The sequence below is a fragment of the Sparus aurata genome, chromosome 24 (genome assembly GCF_900880675.1).
Source record: "Sparus aurata chromosome 24, fSpaAur1.1, whole genome shotgun sequence".
NCBI lineage: Eukaryota > Metazoa > Chordata > Actinopteri > Spariformes > Sparidae > Sparus > Sparus aurata.
This window is the reverse complement of record NC_044210.1, coordinates 11,299,725-11,312,248: the sequence shown is the minus strand read 5'-3', so window position 1 is coordinate 11,312,248 and position 12,524 is coordinate 11,299,725. Positions and strand designations below refer to the sequence as shown.

The 12,524-nt window shown below is 43.3% G+C and overlaps 1 protein-coding gene across 2 annotated transcripts in view; it reads right to left on the bottom strand.

Annotated features, from left to right (window-relative positions):
• runx1 (RUNX family transcription factor 1) overlaps positions 1 to 6,584 on the bottom strand; it is a 48,680-nt gene extending 42,096 nt beyond the window's left edge. For both annotated transcript variants that reach the window (XM_030410358.1, XM_030410360.1), the window contains exon 1: positions 6,489 to 6,584. The gene's annotated coding sequence lies outside the window, so the exon portion shown is untranslated. The remainder of the gene's footprint in view (positions 1 to 6,488) is intronic.
• Between the last annotated feature and the right edge of the window lie 5,940 nt (positions 6,585 to 12,524).

Here is a 12,524-nt window from a genome sequence, read left to right as displayed (position 1 = left end):
ATGCTACGATTATGTGATGTAGACCTTAAACATTAGGCTACTGGGATACCAAGGACAGTTTCTCTTCATGGTGGAGGTCCTAATCGCTTTGGTGATCCTCCCACTACCTGCAAGGCCGGATGGACGTTGAAATTAGACCTTGTTGCTGAACCGACCAACATTGTTCGAAGCACACTGACGCCTTGATTCAGTCAGTTTTCAGCTGTCTGCTGCCAGTTGAACTGTTTTTTAATTTCAGTTTTTTGAGGGGGCATAAACTCTGCCCTGTGAGGTGTCGGTTGTGGCCGAGTGCATCCTGTGCAGACATGATTTCACTTGTTGCATTCACGATGAAAAACACACTTAAAGAAACGCAAAGAAAAAGAAAGCGAGCCGATCAGTGGATAATGACACCTGATCAGCAATGTGTTGGAGCTGCCACTGTACTGAACATGCAATCAGATCAGTTATGTAATACAAAAATACTCAAGTAAATAACAAGTGAATACATGAGTACTGTTTGTAGAATGTACCTAGAGTATCAGAAGCAAAGAGTCGCACTCCTTCTCTCGTCTCTCCTCCTCTCTTCCTGTTACTCGGCTGCTAAAATAACGATTTCCGTTCCTCTTCTCGAGTTGTTGTTTGGCTCCGACTTGTTTTTCTTTTCACGCAGGGGCGCGCACACACACACACACACACACACACACACAGCAGAAGTCCAGTCAAGTCCCTCTCTTGTGGTTATTTATTGCAAAACTCTGCTTGGTTTGCGGCTTTGGGTAAATGTGTGTGTGTGTGTGTGTGTGTGTGTGTGTGTGTGTGTGAGTGTGTGTGTGAGTGTGTGTGTGTGTGTGTGTGTGTGTGTGTGTGTGTGTGCGCGCGCGTGTGTGTGTATGTTTGTGTGTGTGTGTGGTTTACCAGCATGGCTAACCAACATACAGTAAATGCAAAAACGGGTTGCCGCAGACGCACACTGATCCTCTCCCTCTGTCTGGTTTTCATTCTTCATTTATTTGAATGTCTACAGTCAAATTACACAAAGACAAACATTTGAATTGAAAATCTGCTGGATCATGTTACAGCAGCAGCGTCTCTGGACCTTTGTGGCTCCAAAACAAACAGAGTATAAACACGCTGTCTTCTCTTCCTTAACAGCAAAAGTATTACTCTGTTGTTGTTGTTGTTGTTGTTGTTGTTGGGGTGTGTGTGTGTGTGTGTGTGTGTGTGTGTGTGTGTGTGTGAATGCGAGGCCTTGTCTCTCTAACCGTCGCTCTGTCACACACATCCTCCTCGCTTCCTTCTTCACTTACTATCTCCTCTGTCTGTTACAACTCTCTCTCTCTCTCACTCACACACACACACACACACACACACACACACACACACACACACAGTCAACAGACATTTTGAAACAGCCTCGGCTGGTTACACAGGATTGAGTAAACTGCGCTGTTTCTCTTTTTTAAAGGAAAATTCCAACATGTTTCATCCACCTTACACTGTAGCTGCAGAAAACACGTGCTGTCATGTTTTATTTGGTGTAGCACATCATATTGCATATTTTTGGAGCCAAAAAGCATTCTATATTAGATAAATAAACAAGTTTATATGAAATAAACCATTATTACACAACAGATGGGGCACAAAAAAGGATATATACATAAAAGAATTAAAAAATGGTTAAAGCTTTTGAAAAAAATCACTTTCATAGTCAAATTAATTTTTAATTCCTTACATTATTAACTAATAAAAATCAAATACCTTTAAATTATTAAAATTTTTGATGTAATTGGTCATGTAAGTAATTTCAGTTCTTAGCTTAACTGAGTAAAGCGTCTCAAAAGGGAGAATTAAAGTTCGATATATTTGTATAATAATCGATTGACATCCCCTTGGGAACATGAGATGTCACTTTTTTTTCTAACATTTGTTGGCCTTAACATATAATTGATCTGACATAAAATCAATAATAAAATTGTAATGTAGTTGCAGCCTGTATCAGATCTTTCAGTCCAGACTCCAAAACACAAAACAGACCAGAGGAAGGTTTAAAAACCTCCAATATGAACCTATGTGTCACTGAACTTCTGCCCTGCAGGTGACCTCTAACACTGCTGCTGTCATTCCTTATTAAATGTGCTCTGACACTGTTATAAGTTATGAATGTGGGAAAAGCTCATATTTGAGTGTTGTGCTGTGAGAATGTACAAGTGCTCTGAGAGCATGTGAGCGTCTGAACGAGAGTCAGCATCACCTCGTCTAAAATCAGCCCGGAGCAGACCTGTGGAGTTTCCTCTGTTACGCTTTGCCGCCTCCTGATAACACACTCTCTGTCTGTCTTTGTGACGCTCACACACACACACACACACAAACACTCGCACACAGCAGGTGGAGCCTCCAGATAACCAGAATCAGGCCCCGGTCAGGCCTTTAAGATGTGGCCGAGAATGAGTGGAAAGTGGCCGGTTGGAGCACGCAAGACGAGACGATGGCTTCGGACGTGACGAGAAGGCGTAAATTAAAGACGGAGATTGACAGAGGAGCAGAAAAACAAAGCTCTAAAAGCAGTTTGATATATGAACGGAGGGAAGGGAACAATGCTGAGTCAATGAAGGGATGATGGAAATGCACCAAAACAAGTCGAGTGGCTTTTTCGTTCGGAGCCAAACATCTGAGATATATGGTGCGGGAACGGAGGGATGGAGGATGGAGAGGGAGGAGGCGGAGGCTCCTGAAAGAGAAGTTTGCGCTCAGAGAATTATAAGTAAAAAGTTTCATGAATGCATGAAATTAGTAAAAAACAAAACAAACAAACGTCATTCATATCGGATAATATTTAAATGTCATTTCTGGAGGGAGAGGCAGAGGGGGTTAATGAGTTTTTCTTCAGTTTCCTGTCTCTTACTTGTAATCAGTGTTGACATTACATTTTTTATCCTTAACAAAGTAGTTTTAGTTGTTAATATTACAGTTTGTCACTGAGTATTCGTGGATGATTCCCACTTTGACCACATTTCACCAGGATTTGCAAATACTGGCTTACAACTGAGAATATTGAGACATCAGGCTGTTTCCTGCACATTGTAGAGGATGAGAAATGTCTCCAAAGACCACTCGGCAAAATTTTTTTTGACATTAATGTTTAAAACTAGTCACATTATGACGTCCTGGAAGCTTGTTGTTGGCAGCTCACAGCCTATATACAATAGTTCTATAGTTATGACATCTTATAAGAAACATTAAGACCACATTTTACCGTCCACTGTAATATGACTTTGGAGAAACACCTTTAATAGGTGATAAAAAATGTCACTTGGCACCAGTGTATCACACCCAATCATGGCAAATATTCTGATTTTAATTGTGAGCGAGATCGTTAAAAAGCACCATTGATTAGCTGAGAACGCAATTCAAGTCGATCGATAACATTTTGCGTGCATTAAAAACAGCAAACATCTGTTTAAAACTAACAGTAAAGTGTCTCTGCCTCAGTCCGATAAGTCAGAGAAGATAATCTCAACAAGGGAACAACTACAGTAACCACACACACACACACACACACACACACACACACACACACACACACACACACACACACACAGGGCTGATAAAGCAGCAGTGTGTCCTGTAGATTTGCTCCGTACAGAACACTCTAACAGACACAAACGCACGTGTGTTTACATGTAGATGGCGATAAAGCAACAATGTATGGTTTTTTGGTGCCACAGACGCGACGATTGGAGGAGAGTCGAGCGGTGACATAACTACCAACAGGACCGGAGGAGATGGAAACCAATCAGAGATGAGAGTCACATTGATTGTAAACCACTGATGGGTTAACCACATGTGATCCGATCAGCTCGTACTGGTCAGAGTCCAGCAGGCTGTGGTTTGATCTTCTCAATGAGTTACACAAACTGAACCACCAGGGGAAACTTACTTTTGTAGCGCGACTCGTTCATCGAGCTCGTTTTTTGAGCAGACCGACCAATAAGGTGTGTCTGTGGTTTTCTTGGGTTCGGTGGCAGAGAAATGAACTTTTTGAATGCGAGCATCCTGTGGCAAACTGTGGATGACGCACACACACACACACACACACAAACACACACACACACACACACACACCAATAAACCCCTGTATCCACAGCAAACAGGGTGGGAAACACGTGACGTGGTACCTTTGAGCATGTGGGGCTAGAAGCAGTTACAGCAGGGCAGAGTGAGATAGGCTCACAATGACACACACACACACACACACAGACACACAAAAACACACACTTTTTGTCAATCCGCTTCACAATAACTAGACAACAACTTGCCAGCTTCTCGCTCAAACACCGAATACAACAGGGGATCACAGATGAGATGACTAATCTGACATTTTTTTTTGATGATGGTGATGCAACCACCGATCTTAAAACTCCACCGTCATTGTGGGAAGTGTTTTTCACTTGGGGGGGGGTTCTGTAGAAACAAACGTGTTCTGCAAAGTTTGGAACGCACCAGTATGACTGCACAGGGGTCTTTTAATGACTCAGCTGTTATTGAATAGTCGGAGAGAGTGATCATGTTAGCAGCGCTCCCCATGAATACAGATCACCGCCTGCTAGTTAGCCGTCAGCTGTAGTCTTTGCGGTGTGTTCAAGTGCAGCTTTTAGGCAGAGATACAGGCAACATGTGTCTGGGCGCCTACAGAAAGACAGTTTTGGGAGATTTTTCAACATGTTGCATTACTTAGAAGTTAATGTGACGTCGGTCTTATGACGCTTTTCTCCACTTTTAAAACTTTCAGTTGATGGATTTGCATCCAAAAGTGTTCTATTGTCACTTTCATGTGTATCAGTTTCAGATTTTAAATTGCAATTTCATGATATCATGTGTCATTGTCAGTATTTCAGTAGAATAATGTAAGTAAATTGTAAATTTCTCTTAATACCTGGCGATATATAACAACAGTTAACAGTTTTTAGGAAATCATATTCGTATCTTATCTTTTGAAAACTACATTACAGTTGCCTTTAAAAACATAAAACTTAATATTAATCAGAACTTTTGCAGTGAAGATGTATGTGAAATGCATGTATCCTGTTTTGTGGCAGAAACACCCACAGCGTCATGGGTGTTGGCACCGCTGCTGCTGTGCACAACTCAGGATTTTCAGACGTGAGAGCGCTGTCGACAATCAACTCTTCTTCTTTATAAGTGCCACACAAAGATTTCACAGGAAACACACACGCTTGGCGCTCACTGTCACACAGTGTTCTCGAGAATTTCCGCAGCGAAGACGACGTCCACCGGAGACAACCCCGAGTTTTTAATTTTTTATTACCATTTGAAGTCTACATCAACATCTGTAGCACTGCTATCAAATCAATGCAACTTTGAAGATAAATCAACCGATTCTCATGTGATTCTTTCACTGTAATAATGCAATCAGTTAGTGTGTGGACGATAATCAAATAAGATGTATATGTATAGTTACCAAAAGCATAAGTTAGGCTTCGTCGTTTACGTTCGTCAACTTACTTATGTAATCTTTGCAGGGACACATCCAACCAGGAAGTGATGCTGACGGTAACTACAGGTTCAGAATAAGAAGGATAATTCAGAATAATATGTGCACTCATCTGCATTCATTCATTCATTCAAAACTTGAACGAAACCTGAACTGAAAAGGAAACGTCGCTGAAACACTTGAAAAATACATTTCATTAAGTTGATTTATTCACAAAAAGTAATCTCCTTTTTAATTCAGATTTTTGTATTGATTCTTGACGAAGTCCCTCTGATTTCTTTTCTGTCACATCTTGGTTTCCTCATACGCTGTCAGGGTTTACTTTCATGTCACTGATTTCCAGTTTCGTTTCTCAGTAAATGTTGCATGAAGAGGTGTTCCAGGGGCGAGGAGAGTGTGATACAGATATCACCTGCGTACTAATGCCACGATGGGACTCAAACTGAGGTAGTGCTCTACATACAATGATATTTTAGACAATACAGTGATTTAGGGAGATGTACAATGAATACACGCGGGTGTAATGTTCAGGTACACTCACACTCGGTGACAGGAAGTGTCCCAGCGCTGGCGCTAATATTCGTTTCACAGTCTCGGTGGAGACAAAATGACTAATCATAAAGAGATTACCATCGTTACCTCCTGTCGTGTAACACAAAGACAGCCAGCGGTGGGAAAATGAAGCAGACGTGAATAGTCACTCACGCAGCTGCTGGTTGATGCAGCAGGAAGGAATGCCTGCTACATTCCTCACTCTCCTCCCTCCTGTCGTCCTCCCTGTGAGCCGGGAGGCTGCAGGCTCACAGGGGCGGCCGTGAGACCTGGAGGGTGCTGCTTCAGGACAGTCTGAACACCGACACCTGAACCTCCAACCTCACGCTTCCACCCAAGTGCAGTTTGCACAGGATATAGGCTCAGATTGAGGCTGAGATGACACACATCGCCACAAAGAAATGTTTCAAACAGTCCCAAATTCACCATGAAATCCACTCACCTCGTATAAAAGCCGACTGATAGGTTGACAGTGTTTCAAAGATGCTGTTGGAGGCCATGAAACGGTTATTCCTCTCTTCCTCTCCACCTTCTTTATCTGCAGCGTGGATAAAAAACACACACCGACAACGAGAGGTCATACGTCAAACATCCATGGCCCAATCTCTTAACCACAAACCACATCTATCTACGTGGGCGTATGCATATGTGTGTGTGAAGTAGTGTATGGAGTGCATGTAACTCATCACTGACTCTTGGATACTAATAAGCAGGGATTGCACAGAACACCGTAATGTGTTTACAAGGCTATAGAATTTACAGAGGTATATAAGTATAACAAGAGATGCATCAAACTTGTGGCTTGACTTCGAGGGGTTGGTGCGTCATTACTCGTTGAGGATATGAGGTCATTTCCTGCTTCTGGTTTGAATGTTTCAGCAAGCTGAGGCGGAGTTTATAGGTTATTAAATAGGTCATGTTTGATCAGTTAATGGTCGGCTGCACGAAAAAGAGTGATGACAAGAGGCAGTTAACTCGGTGGAGTTTAGGTGTTGTGTGGTTTTATCTGTGATTGGAGCATTGGTCACTCCCTACGCTGCCCACGAAGTGATTTAGGGAGTGACCAGACAGTCAGAGCATACAGCAATGAGCAGTCCTGTAACCTCAGCAATACCTGCGTACTTGTTGCTGCAGGTTTTGGTCAAAAATGTGGGACAAAATAACATTTAAGTAAGAAAATATTGGATAGGAATCAGGGCTGTCCGATTAGACGCTAGTTAGCCTAGCTTACTTCTTTCGATAACACGACTTAATAACTTTACACCCTGATTTGGGAGTTGACTGATAGACAGATGCCTTTTTTGTTGCTTAAGTAGGCCTAATTACTGACTCCGACTTAATGTAGCTGTGGTTAGCTAGTTAGCTCAGTTAGCTGTGCAGCTAGCAGTCCTATTAGTCGTCTATCTCCAAAATGTAATGTAAATGGGAATAAAAATTGTAAACAATTGATGTAGAATCTTTATTTCCTCTCACAAAAACTAAGAATCTGAAGATTAGTTTGGGTTTAATGGTTGCAGTGGCTCACAGCTCAGCTTGGTGTGATTGCTCCGTACAAATTTGGAGGGAAATCTGCACAGATGATGGCACAAATGAGGTAGATGCTGTTTGAACCGTCATTGTTTTTTTTAGAATGGCAGCAGGGAATGAATGGGAGATGCAAAAACGAGATAATGCATCAGCTCCACCGTGGTCTCATTTGTTTAACGTGAGCTCACCAAGGAATCCAAATGAGTTTTCCGATAATATAATGATGTTTGCAAATCACTCGCATGGAGCCATGGATGCTGCGTTCACTTTTTTGTTATGAAAGTTTTTAAAAAAAGCACCACCTGTTAAAAATGCATTCAAATGTTGTAGTGTAGCAACAACGGGAGGCTCATTAAACAATATAAACAGTGGAGGTGAAGAGGCTGTGGTTGTGGTATTCTTACCCCAGCTGAGGTGTACCGGTCCTGGGCAGAGGTGATCCAAAAAACAGCTCCTTGTGGTTTCTCCCAGTCAACCGGCGACTCAGATGCAAAATAATCCACGGAACTCTCCCATTCTTTCTACCTTTCTCTACTTCTTTCTCTTTCTCTACAGCTCTTCTCTGCTTCCGCTCACTCTCTCTCTCTTTCTCTCTCTGTCGCCATACACATCTTCCTTTATCTCTCAACACTCTCTATGACTCTCTCTCTCTCTCTCTCTCTCTTTCTCTCTCTCTCTGGTTTTGGTATGTGGTTCTCCAAATCCCCTCGCTGATGACTTTTTTCGTCTTCGGGGTTGACTCTCTTCAGCATCCAGTGTCACCAACGAGAGATTGTCTCTCAAAGCAAACCCAGTTTGGTTTCTATTAATCTGGCATTGTGGCTTTAGGATGTGTGTGTATGTGTGTGTGTGTGTGTGTGTTGATGTGTGTGTGTGTGTGTGTGCGTGTGTGTGTGTAATCAAACTAACCACCTGCCCCCCTCAGCCAACAGTTTTTCATCGAGGAAGTAGCTGTGGTTAGGGCGAGCGAGGCAGAGGGAGAGGGCGTTGTGGTGTGTGTTTTCGAGCGCCCATATGTGCGTTTGTGGTTTGTGTGTAGCAGGAGTTAGAGAGAGAGAGAGAGAGAGAGTTAGAGAGAGAGAGAGAGTTAGAGAGAGAGAGAGATAGAGAAAGAGAGAGAGAGTTATAGAGAGAGAAAGAGAGAGAGAGAGAAAAGAGAGACAGAGAGTCACCTCTACTTCACCAAGCCTCACTGCAGGTCAGACTGTTAGACCGCTGTGACCACCAGTGTGTGTGTGTGTTTGTGTCTGTGTGTGTGTGTGTGTGGTTAGTCGAGGAGGGAAGTGGAATCCATCCATTATTAGCAGAACTGACCAACTATTTTTATACGGGATCCAAGTGAGTGACAGTAACACTTAAAGGGAAGTTCCACCCATTTAACGCGTCTGTTCGCTCACCTCGAACCTCAGGTGGTGAAAACATGTGTATGAGGATGATGTCACAGTGATGTCATCGAGGTCATCTTGGGCCGTGATGTGTACACAACGCGTTTTTTTTTTTTTTAACAGAAAGCTTAGGTTTCAAACTGGAGGCAATGTCAGGGAGGTTAAAAAACTCAAGTTACTATCAAGTTGCATTGTGGGTCTTCCTCTGCTGCTTCAATTGTGTCAAGGTAATGCAGGGGGGTAAAGGAAAGGCAGGTAAAGGGGAACGACCTGATGGGTTAAAAGTGCAAACGAGCTGGTGTATATATCTGCAGCGCTGAGGAGGAGAGTGGGAGCAGGTGTGGAGGTGGGAGGGGATGTCAGGTGACCAGGACTGGCACGAAAAAGTCTGCAGGCATATGGCGGATGGGTCGAGGATGGCAGGTCCGGGAAGCCAGAAGCTTGAGACCGGGACAGGGAGCCGGGACAGGGAGCCGTGCCAGGCAGACGAAACAAACCAACAAAAATGTAGATATTCAAAGCTTCATTGTGCTATTTTCACGCTGTATGCAAAGTCGCTTGATAAAAGTATTCACAGGCTTTACACGCCATAATTAGATACCATAAAAAAAGACACATGATTCTACATATCATGCAGATTCTTCTATACTTCTTCACATATACATGATTACACAGCGTCATATGTTTGATAAAAGGCAAAAAAAGTCATGAAAAGTGAAATTAAATTGGGTTCAAAGATGCTCTGACTAGAACTAGCTTCAACTCAGTAGAGCGTGTATCAAGGTTAAAGAAAGTGAGAAAAAATAATTCCTGGATCCACCCGCACCAAAAGCTGGCAGGGTCTATTCTGGACCGGAACTCATCCTCCATCCGAGTTTCATGGAAATCGGTTCAGTGTTTTTTTTTGTAATCCTGCTCACAAACCAACCAAACAGTCCAAAAACTTATTTCCATAAGCTGTTCTCGGAGGAAAATAAGGTCCCAAGAACTCTGTCTGAAGCTAGAAAGGTGGCAGGGGCCACCACATATAAACAAAGTAAGACAGTATGAAGCCGTGTTGTTGCTTAAAGCCAGTTACATAGTGCGCCTTTAAAGAAATCACGTGGTATTGATGTTTATTTGAGCCATAAGTGCAGATACAAGCTTCCTGTAGCTCCTCGCGTATTTTCGAATCCTGCTGTGAAAGTCTGTTTTGAAAGTGAAAATCAAGAACCCTCCAAAACAGAAGTGGTGTATTGTTTTTTTTTTTTTTTTGTCATCTAAAAGTCCCGATGTGTACGTGAGCGTGTCAGAATACTACATGGTGTGTGTGTGTGTGTTTGAGCGTGTTTGTGTACTATCACAGATCAAACACCTGCTGGTTAAGAATCGGTAATCAGCCTATTGAGAGGAGAACTGATGGAGTACAAACACACACACACACACATACACACACACACGCCCACGGGGAACTTGACCCTCAAATCCACACCTCCTTACACCCCAACACCTGCACTGACACACTTCGACCCCTCCTCAGCTCCACCTCTGCCACCTCAACACACACACAATGCTGGGACAGCTGCTGCTCCACCCCTGCAGGTTTAGGTTACTGACGCACCTTGACCCCTCAAACTAAATCTTATTCACTGTTTACAGAATTTCTCAGGTTTCCGAGCGACCCCGTTCAGGTAGGTCAGGTGTCCTACAGCGGATACTGAGCGCGCTCCTTCAGGAAAGAGGGTAGATGAGGACTGGGTTGGGAAACAGACCAGTGGACGTCCTACTGGATGTCCTGGGAGAGCGCAGCGGGACGCCGCTGACCCGTTGACCCCTGACCCTCCCAGACACAACACGACCTCCAGCTGCAGCTTCCTGGGTCACGCAGGATCAGACACCGACGCACGGGGGTGAGTCAGCTGTAACAGAAAGAACCAGAAAAATATCCATGTTCCCCAAATTTGCACACTCTTTTAAGCTGAAATCGTCTCAGTAGCTTCAAAGCTAAAAGTGTTAGCATATAACCAATTCTAAATTAGGGTGCACGAGCCCAAACACACATGAAGGATGTTGATAACATCTTTCTCTGGGCTCCCAGATTACACTGCATGAGCTGTATGAAGCCATTTTATGGTTCTTTTTGGTTGTTTGTGACATTTTAAAACATCTACTTCAGTTGTTTAGGAGAATGTTGCAACGTAGTTTTGCTTTGAAGCGCCAGAAATGTTTATCAGACTTTCCATCGGCGTGAGGGCGAGTAGATAATGACTGCGTTCTCATTTTTGGCGGTGAACTGTGCCTTTAATTAAGCTGCGATGAAACAGAAAAAGTAGAGGGAGGAGTTTTGTTTGTTCTTCATTATCTGCTTACAGCTGCCCTCCCTCCATCCCCTCCTCCTCTCTCTCCTCGTTCTCCTGCGCTGATTCCACTTTTTTCCGTCCCTCCTCCTCCTCCTCCTCCTCCCCCTCTGCACCCCACAGAGCTCCCACGACATCAAACCCCATCATGTCTAGACCCCGCTCATGTGTGTGTGTGTGTGGGCACGTCGCTGTGTGTGTTCTTACCAGCTGCTAAAATACAACAGTTGAAGTGGCCTTTGAATTCAACAACAAACAAAACTTCCACAAAAAAAAAAGTGGATTTAAAGTCTGGATGCTGTCCAATGGCAGTCTTCCTTTATGGGCTACTGTTCAACTATAGAGTGGACTGAATTACCAACGCAGCCAGACTTTGAGTCATAATACCAGACTAATGTCCTCTGAGCATCAGACAGACGTTTGGCCGGCCTGCGCTCCATAAAACTGATGAGTATGATGCATTTGACTGAAATAACTGAACTGGAACAACTGTCTGTAAACTTAAGAAAGGCCGACTCAGTCTCTGCTGTACAGAGCCAGCGGTAGCCTCAAGTGCAGGTAAAGGTGAGTTGAATGTATTATCCTTCATCAATAATCGAGTCCAGGCTGCGAAAGCAAAACCTCATTGAGAGTTGAGCTGAGTAAGATTGTGTTTGATTGCTCATGAGATAAATTCCTCATTTGTGAGAAGGAGAGTCGGTTATTTCTTCTTTCAAAAGTTATATACAGGAGTCCCACACATCAACGGGTCACGAGGTGGCCAAAGAACCACTTCCTGCTCTAGCCGCTTAAACATTTTTTATCAAATTTTCAGTTCATTCTCCGAGAGAAAAAAAAAGTATTTTCGGTAATAAGGAAACTGAAATATTGTTCTTCCCTTTAAGTTTCCTGGAATGAAACAAAATAGACAGTAGCATGGTGGAGAAGCAGCTAGCTGGTTAGCATGCTAATGGTGCGCTCCATTTCGACTGGGAATTTTAACTGGACCGTCCCTTGAAGTTGGATTTCTGACTGAGAAAGTCGGACGCACCTCACAACCCCAACCTCAAATTACAAGATGGCCGTTCCGTTGCATGTAGTACTGTCCAACTTCTATCTGTGGACTTGTTGCTTTGGTGTTTGTTTGTGCAAAATACCGTATAATGCGACGCTATCGACTGGTATGCTAACAATGGCTAACCTGACTAGAGGTGTTTTATAGATTTGTTGTACCTGAACGCAGTGAACGAG